We start from the raw sequence: 9,802 nt of genomic DNA, 5'->3' as shown, positions 1-9,802 counted from the left end.
CTTTGCCGTGTTCCTGTGTCATAGAAATCGCTTCGTAGCCGTTGTCACTGAAACCACGTTTCTGCCTATGATCGTCAAACTCAAGTACAGTGACGATCATTCTCGATCGGCTTCAGTTTGTTCGACCCGAGTTCTATGCCTTGTTCTTCTCTGGCAAACCTCCGCCTATCCACGCCGCCCTGTAACCGCGGTCGGTCCCCTTGGCGGCCTTCTGTTTCACTCTACCATATCCAAGTCGATTCTCGTTCACTTTCTATCTCTCTCCGCTTCTTTTGAGTTTTTTCCCGTGCCCCTAGTGCAGGAAGCAACTCCTGCAGCATTGCTAGCAGCCAAACGTACGTACCCCGCCATTTTTCTCTGTTCGCTCGGATCCGGTAACTCGTTGTGACATTTCATTGGATCTCAGTTCTCTGTTTCTTTCAGATCTTTTCTCTGGCGTGCATTTTCCTTCGCTAGCTTTCTCCTCTCTCACTTTGCGTTGGGGGGCACCAATCGTAGACGTTTGTATGTGAGACCCAAAGTTAGACCGTGTCTAAGAACGCCTAGCCTGCGAAACGTGTGGCTGGAAAAAAAATATGTATAGGTATACATGTTTTTTCTAATCTAGGAGTGTTGTTTTTCAAAACGAGACCTTTGACGGCCGATTGATTTGGATATCAGACGTTGAAATCGAGCGTTGCAATCACTACTCGTACATGCACCATATATAGGCAACAGTGAAGTCAAGCCCGAAACATGGAGGTGACGCATGGCATGTTTTCTAGACTTAACATAAGTAAGAAGGAGGAATAGAAACGTGTTCTTAAGTCTTACACATAGGCTGTTACAATAGAGGAACAAAACTGGGACAAAAATTATGAAGCAGCTAGTGAAAATATTCAGTCTCACGTCTTTCGTGCCTAGTGAATGGCAATTTATAAAGAGCATAAGGTTCGGTCTTGAGCACGTACAAACGGAATATTCGACTGACAACATTTCGTTCGGTCATACACTGATTCACGTAGATATGGAATACAGAGATGTGGACGAGAAACCTAGTAAAACAATGATTAGACGTGACTCAATTGCTAGTCACTGCTTTACGCGCATTTTACACAGATGCACCCTTGAACGGTAAAGGACCTCAGTCCCTTTGCTCGTCGCCTTCTGCTATAAGGCCCATGGCAACGCGTCTCGAAGGCACACCCAAACCAAGGCCCCCTTTTCGATAAGAAAGAAACCAGAGTTGAGTTCACTTGTGTTCCCACTTTTTTTTTTTCTTTCCAAGACCTGCTCATATTAGGTTCATATTTACCATTCCACAAGGTTAAAATGCTGCCTGAAATTTACGAGATCGTTTTACATGAGCAAAGACGTAGATATTTTATCCTCGCTTTTATTAAAAAATGCAAAGTAAAACTCGGATTCCCTAAGTTAGTTTTTCGAGTAAATCATGGTTCTGTCTTAATACTTATAATTACCTAATGAATAGTAATAACTTGAGAGAACTACGTAAAGAGATAAAAATTCAAAAGTTCATTGTTTATTGTATATAACAACGATATACATGAGCGGCCCTCGAGAAAGTGACGCGGCTTAATACAAACCGCAATCCACAGATAGACAAGGCGTATTATACACTCAGATTTATTGTGACATAAGCGAAGTTATGCTGTTTATGCGACAATGGCTATATGCAGGAAAGCGCTTCTGACTGAAAACAAATACGTTGTGCCACCCTGGCTATGTATCATTGCACTTCGGTCTTCACAAGTCTTATAAGATTAAATTTTGCCTAAAAAACATGTTATCACTTTATATTAGGCAAATATTAGATAACAACATTCTAGTAAATAGTTTTTCATTCCATTTCTATTCCAAATTCAAACTGAGTAAAAATTTTATATCAGTATTTCAAACGCTTGGCACATAGGTTGCCGGGCAAAGGAGAACTTAAGTAAATATACGACTATTTAAATATATACGTGCCGATATGTGCCTAGATAACTTGCTGCTAAGGTTTGTAATTGCACTCTGACTTTTAAGTGATTTTTTTAGGCCGCCTAGAGAATCGGTTTCCAAGTTTGTTCATTGTTAAATAATAATAAGATGGTCGTCATGAGAAAAGTTACCCTATTTTCCCCTGACTAGAGTAAGTGGCAATTTTTTCATAACAGCCACAAACAAACTAAATGAAAATAGACTAGACGAGACCTATAAGGAGGACCTGATCGAATCGTTACTATGCTACTGTATAGTATAGCGCGTAGAGTACGCGCTTAAGCTATCAAAAGAAACTACACCGGTTATATATATATATATATATATATATATATATATATATATATTGTGTCATCGTCCGTTTTTCTGACATTGATTAAATTTATATGCATCAGCTGTTTTACGTAGTGCGAACGCCTTTTCACAAACTGCAATATCCCAATCTCTAAACCTTAATCTTCAATAACTACTTAAAGGTTTAGATTTATCCATTGATATTTTTGTTCCCGTTATTTTCTTCTTTTAGCGGACACTACTAGCACATTTTCTAGTAATAAAAAATGTACAAACTTTTTGTTAAAAGTCGAAATGTTTTTGAAGGAAGACACTTTGTCTTCGCTAGCGCAGCTTCTGCTTCATTCAAATAGATTGACGATAGATAGCAACATTATCAGTGGTAGTGACAGGTGGAAGCGACTGTTACATTATGATATACGCTTTCACAAGTACCTATTATGTATGCAAGCGAAGCCTGACTGAAAAGGTCAATGCAATGAAATCTTGAAATCTCTTCATTGCTATGGGCGTATGCGCCACGATGCCCGAACCGATGCCTTCCGATCATACGGGCTTTTCTGATAGATGATTTTAATGTACATCTTTTTTGTGTGCACTTTACTAGAACTACATAAATTACGATCGTTATTTCGTCGATGGCAGCGCTCCAACCACCAATCGCCTGATTGTCCAAGCAGAGCCGCTTAAGTCACCTCTGCAATAGTAAAGTTTATAGATTTTTAACAGTGTCTTCTTTACCGACATGGATTATTTATATTCGCAGGGATATGCCGATTTTTTTTTCCTATAAAGCCCTAACGAGATTTGTCTTCTGAATCCCTCGTACACATATGTAATTTACATGTATTTAGAGAGTCAATGTCACTGAAGACGATCAAAAGCAACTGCAGAACGTTTGTTGTCCATTTGAATTGCGCTCTCAACAAACCTCCATGAGCTGAGTTGGTCATTACGCTAGAAAATGATCTGTTGAAGTAAAAAGCATTCTATGCTCCAATCTTCTATTTATGTCGGAAACGCCCAATCGGAGAAATTCACAAGGAAATTCGTTCACAGTATTCGTGCCTCATCTCTATACCAGAATAATCCTATAACAATTATACATGTTATAAGAGTTTTTTTTATGCTAGCAATGTAATGCATTGATGTACCAAGCGTCCTAGCCCTCACGGCAAGCGTTCCTTAATAACGTCTAGAATGACCTGTATAGGTTGATAGGTAACAGGCCTAATATGAAAGAAGCCTTCCGTTGCAAGATGCTCAGTTCGAGTGCTTAGTCATCCTCGATATCATCGGCATTTCCCGCCCCTTTCAAAGTAAGAATACTCATTTATTTAGCAGGCAGTTCTAAGTCAGATTGAGAGGAACAAACGCAATTCAAAAACAGCATACACGTGCACGAGCGCTTTACAGGCTCCATATAAGCATTTCGCTGTGGATCTTTCTCCAGTTCTGGAACGTTCCTTTAATTGTGCATGTGAATATTTCTTTCAACTGAATTTGTATGCAAATAGCAGTTGCCCGTTTGTTAGCAAGGCATGCTAATCATCCCATTCAACTTTCGTTTTGAGGGAGTGCCCCGAAATGGATTCGCGAAGTTTCCACGTAAATCTGAGTATCAGCCTTCATCTGAGTATCAACCTTCCGAGTATCAGGCGAGATTCTATCGCTATATACGTGTCAGCATCGCGTATCACTATTCACTCTTACCAAAGGATCCCAAGGCTCTGCAGCAAAAAAATAAATAGACATAGACAAATCTCTAGGTTATCTTAATTGGATTGGATAGAGAAGCGATTTCAAAACCTTCGCTATTCTAATAAAAGTTATCGTAGACAGACATTTTTTGAGTTATAACTTCCTGGTTATTCCTTGCTTTCAGGATGTAATTCGTCGGAAATAATGAATGAACCCAAATAAACTTTCTAATTTATTTTAGAATACAGTTAGAAAAATGAAGATGTAGCAGAAGTACAGAGAATATATATCGTATATATAGTTAATCAGATGAAATATCTGAGGGGTGAACCGTTCAGAATGTTCATGGACAACATTATGGAAAATTCAAAACCTTTCAAAAAGCTGTAAAGCAATCTATTTGTGAGCTTGGCATTTACAAATGTAACATATTTCGAATTTAAAAACGTTTTAACGGGAAAGAGATATATATATATTCCAACAATAGCATCTGTTATTAACAAAGATGGTTCAGACCAAAAAAAATTGCGAACGGTGCCTGGAAAAATGTAAATAGGACGCACATATTTCGGGAAAGGTTGTTTGGAGCAACAAAATTACATTAAAGTAAAATATCACAATTGACCGACATAATTGCCCTTACTGGGCAGCTATAGATTCATGTTTTCCAGAAACAGCATATAAATCTACCAAGAAGATATAGTGCAGCGTGGAGTTTTAAATAAAGGATCAATTAGACCATTCTTTTTTACAATGACCGGTACGTAATATTTCGATTTACTGCAAGAGTCCGCCCTGTCACGTATGCGGGAGCAGTGAAGATGGTGAGTTCCATTTTATAGGTCGCAGGAATAGATACTGTACAATGCTCCTCTGATTCCCGTCTGATCACGGTAATAATCCTTAACATCTGTAACAGGAGAAAGTTACACATTTTAGGCAGATTCTTTTGCGATGGAATGTTAATTCTATATAAAAGAAAAGAATCCTGCAGAACATGCCTTTAGCAGTTACTCCTGACTTCATTAAACCTGTTACTCATAGAAATCCTATCCCATTGTGTGATGAAGACGTTCGGGTGCAACAGCACTACCAATGCTTGTCTCAAACTATTTGAAGAAAGAGGCGTTATTCTGACTAACGATTCAATCTGCGCCAGCCGTTTCCGGATCATCGGCCGATTGCTTTTGGAGTTATTTGGACAGGCACGACGTAATCGAAGGCAGCTTTCGCTGTGAGTAAGCTGAAACTTTTAACCCCGAACGGTTTCGACGGTCTGTTGAAACCTCATTGACAAAGTACCTGGAACAAAATGCAGGTCCAACAAATACTCTTCTATTTTCAGAATAATTGACGTGTTTTTTTTTGTTAATCAAGACTTAGAAGTAAGAGGGTAAATTTTCGCATGGATGCATTTTTTCAGCAGACAACAATTCGACGAGATAGCCAATGTTCGATGAAACGTAGAACGTCGACAAGGTCACGGAAACGAAATTCCTGTTTATAAGTTTTTGACTACCTGTTGTTCATTGTAACTATTTTTTGTTACAGTGTTAGCATCGTTCAGGGAAAGGGTACCATTTCTTTTAATATTTCCACAAAGGGTCAATATTGCGCCACATCGAAGAATGCTGACAACCTGCAACAACGAAGGCAATTGACAGCGCTGAAGATATGGCAGATCGGTTGGTATATATATTCGTGTATATATTTCGTAACTTTCTTATACGCAAACAATAGTCATTGTAATAACAACATGCACCGTGATTTCGATACAATCGAAATAAATAATAATTACAGCAACGAAAAAATAAAAACGATTACCTATATTTCTTCTTATATTTCTGATATAAACATGAATCGTATAACCTGTAGATCTTAACATAAGCTTAAGAATAAGAGCATTGAAACACTTTTTAATGGAACTTCCAAGTAGAAAGCGTTAGGCTCTCTCGTATCGAGGGTCGACAACCTACGGCAAGGCTGTTGCCCATATTCAAGTCGACCTTATTCATAATATTAACATGGCCGTAGCGGTTTTTACAAATAGTTCATTGAAGGGCTTCTTACATATCGACATCTTTGATCTCTGTCTGCTAGCCAAGTTAGTTATTTGTGTAATACGCATTAAGCGATTGCTTATATTTCTCCAGCTATTGTCGCCTTCCTAACAACTGGCCTTCCGATTGAAAGGTCTCTTTGATAAACCCATCGATCGTGCCTAAGAACTCAAATAGATAATTGTAATAAATAAAATTGATGATAAAAAATTTAAACCATTGTTTAAGCAGACAGAGTTCGCATAGAATAGAGGCTTATCGACACTTCAACCGTTTGCAATTGAATTCATAACGCAGCTAATATCTGGAAATCAATAGCAATATTAACACTAAAACCTGGATTGACTGAATACTACGTTTGCCAACGTGTTAACCACACGATCCTCATACAACTTTAACAACAGATAAGTTGAAATAATCCAAATCAGTGATTTATCTGATAGACAAAAAGTAGATCTAGCAGTTATATAAGCCGATTTTTATGTTTGTCGAAGATCGTTTTTCTCAAACTTCACGAGCTCTCTGATAACTCTGGACTTCGTTGAGGCCTGTCTAAAAATTTGTCGCCCTTCGCTGATCTGTCACACAAAATCGGCAGTTGATACCCGCCAAGGGCTAACATCACAGATATTTGTGATAACATCATGAATTTGAACATGTAACATTCGGTTGAGTTTTAAGTTTGCCTCTACTAGTTGTACTATCAAGTTTAACGTAAACGATAAACCTCGACGAGGTGCACTTTGTGAATGTACAAAATCAATAATTAGGAATAGACATAATCGTATGCATGCGTACAGATTTGTACGTCTAACCACGTCTGATTAGTATCTTAACTGTATACGACTTTGTGTGCATCCAGGAAAAGCTTGGCTTTCGGGACCTGTTAAGCTTGGATCGGGTCAAGGCGGCCACCTTGAAACTAGTATTGGGTTCTTACCATTGGTATTAACCGACACTGCGATATTAAGTACGTAAGTGATCAGAGAAGCTTCCAACTTACCGGGAATCGAAGCAGGCGCAATGGTATAAAATGCTGGAACTAAATCTTTCAATTCTTTTCTCAACCTTAACTATGACCGACGCTACATGGAAATTAGCGAAGAAAACGAATACGATTTCGTTGGATAGTTTCTAGATTTCGATAGAGGTTTGCGAGCTCCATCACCTTATGAGCGAGACGTAAGGATACCGTGAACCTAACAAGGGTTGTGCTTGTAAACTTTGTAAAGCTACGTATCCTATTTGTACTAACGTGGTCTAAAATATGAATATGTACTTTATGATAATTCTAACAATTACAGATAGTGTCCCGCGTATGCGGTTTCTCTAAGAAAACTATATGTAGTTCCTCTCTTCACCGTCTCTCAATTGAAGGCGTTCGTTGTTGTTCAGTAATTTACATATAACAGTTCCGCTTCCAGCGTTTGCTGATACTTCGTTACATAAAGTAAATAAAGTATAATATAAACAGGAGCTGAAGACGAATAAATCACGAGAGAACTACGCCTTTATCTTCTCACGTAAACGCGCGGGTTTATAGTGAAACTAACTGGCATAACAGAGGCAGCACTAGCACGAAGCGAAGCTCACACACATTGTCATATTATGCTTGAGGGTACGTGCAAGCTCGTGCAGAATGGGCACGTGTTACATGCACTTAATCTTCTATAACATAAACGTTGCTAATGAGATAAAACCTTGTAAGATTTCAGTGGATTACACAGAAGTTAGTCAGAGGTTCGCCATCGATAATATCACGCAAAGGGAGATGCTTCTACCATGTGAAAATATAACGCAATTCGTATATCGTTAGTATGTAGACAGTATTAAATACTGGTTTACGAAAGTATTCTGCTTCAGAGATATACCAATGTCTACTTTTTGTTAAGCATATGAAATAAAGGTGTTGTCGTAAGAGGAAATACCTTAACAGCGGTGAAGCCACGAACTCGAACGAAACTATTCCACTACTTGCAGAAGTGGTACCTTTCTATAACTACGAAAAAAGTTGGCTCAACACGGATTGCGCAACCTATATATAGCTAAACTGTTTTTATCAATCCGAAGTCGAACTCATTAAGTGTGGTCACAGGTCTTCACCATTTGCGATTTGTGCTAATTCTATAGCCAGTCTTTACGTTACATCCGTAAACGGATTTGTGAACGTAATTGGTAAACAAATAAACATTTCTCGGCGTGTCTTTCGTTAAAATACATTCAACTAGATGTTCATGATTTATAGAAATTCTCTCCTGATAAATTACGCAATACTTCGAGTGCGCCTGTTTCCAGGCAACGATATTGTAAACACCAATTGAATAATCGGCCTTCCATCACCTTGTTATCTCGTTGTCAAGTCGTATATTTTTCTTTCGCAATAGCCTGTTGTTGAGATTTATCGCACGCTTAAGTAGAAAGAAGAACTCGCAGCGGACTAAACAATGGTACCATATTTATAAGGCTATGAACTACTCTTGAATGTCGTGTCGCACTTCGCTGAACAGTGCATGACCACGTACTGTGTAAGCTACTTCACGCCTATTGGCAAAACACTTCGATAATAACCGCATTGATAAATACAGCAGTGGGAAGGATTAACGTGCTCCCTGTATTATATGTTACGTGAATCTATTTCGAAAAGATTTATGTGGCGTGTATATAGATGAGTTTTGCCACTACGCTGCTGCATCTGTTGTTATTTCATATACTAGATCTAATAATTTCCCCAGGTAATAAGTTCTTTTTTGGAATATTGTTGTGTTTCATATTGGAAATATGTAATGATGTATCGCTAGATAACTGGTTTAGTTTTTGACAGACGTGAGACCTTAAAACGAGTGTTAGCACACTGACGAGAGTCAATTTTATCGAAATTAAGACAAGAAACAACCATAGGAAAGGACCTTCAACGATAAGGTCTACAATAAGTATTTTTTGGTGAACTACAAGAAATCAGGTAGTTAAAGCTAAGTGTGTAACATATTAAGACGGCATGAAAAGTTAACTCCGTCAAAACATGACCCTGCTGTCAGAGCTCATACGACACTACCAGGAACTGCCTAGTTATAATTAAACAATACGGCGGACCACAATCGGTCAACTCACAACAAGCATCCATATCCGCCAGCCTAATTTACATTGCCTCACTAAATTACCATCGTATAAGGCCGAGGACAAGACCTTAAGGGCGTTTCACTAGGGTAGGACAGGAAACTCTGGCCTTTCATATGCGCCCTAGATAATATTGTCATCGTACTTGTCTCGTTCGAAACGAGGGTTCCTGCTTCTAACTACGTACACTTTAATTGTTGATTCTTTTGAAGAGTTCATTCCTTTAGTTAGTCAAGTTAGACTTGATGGGCGACTTCATATTGTTCTCGTCCAATATTCGTAAAGCTCGCACGCAATTATTGCCGTACTGAAGACGCTGAAAAACAAGCACACAACGACAAGCAAACAAATCGCTCGTTAACTGTCGATAGCTTCCAAATAGCTTTTTCTAAGTAGAGTCGGACGCTATGCTTATAGTAGCGGTATTATGCTGTTTTAAGCTCATTGTTAATATTAGTCTTAGATCAAATAAACTATCTCGAGTAATTGTTGTCCCTATCGTTTTTTAGTTCTGTTTCCAGGCAGTACTGTTTAGTGGTTTCTCTGTATGATAAACATACTGCTCTCGATTTCTGTGTTTTTATTTCAACCGCTTATCCCAGTTTTACTACATTCATTTTATGATATCGAAAACGTACCGGCCATTTTTCATA

At 38.5% G+C, this 9,802-nt stretch overlaps 1 long non-coding RNA gene across 1 annotated transcript; it reads right to left on the bottom strand.

Moving 5' to 3' along the window:
- Positions 1-4,201: 4,201 nt before the first annotated feature.
- LOC111260491 (uncharacterized) lies at positions 4,202-9,457 on the bottom strand. The gene is made up of 3 exons (XR_002680366.2): positions 9,337-9,457; positions 5,118-5,277; positions 4,202-4,885 (listed from the first exon to the last, which is right to left on the bottom strand). It is a non-coding gene; the product is annotated as an uncharacterized LOC111260491 (long non-coding RNA).
- Between the last annotated feature and the right edge of the window lie 345 nt (positions 9,458-9,802).

The sequence above is a fragment of the Varroa jacobsoni genome, unplaced genomic scaffold, assembly GCF_002532875.2.
Source record: "Varroa jacobsoni isolate VJ856 unplaced genomic scaffold, vjacob_1.0 scaffold_447, whole genome shotgun sequence".
NCBI lineage: Eukaryota > Metazoa > Arthropoda > Arachnida > Mesostigmata > Varroidae > Varroa > Varroa jacobsoni.
The sequence above is the reverse complement of the archived record's forward strand: the minus strand, read 5'-3'. Positions and strand labels throughout refer to the sequence as shown.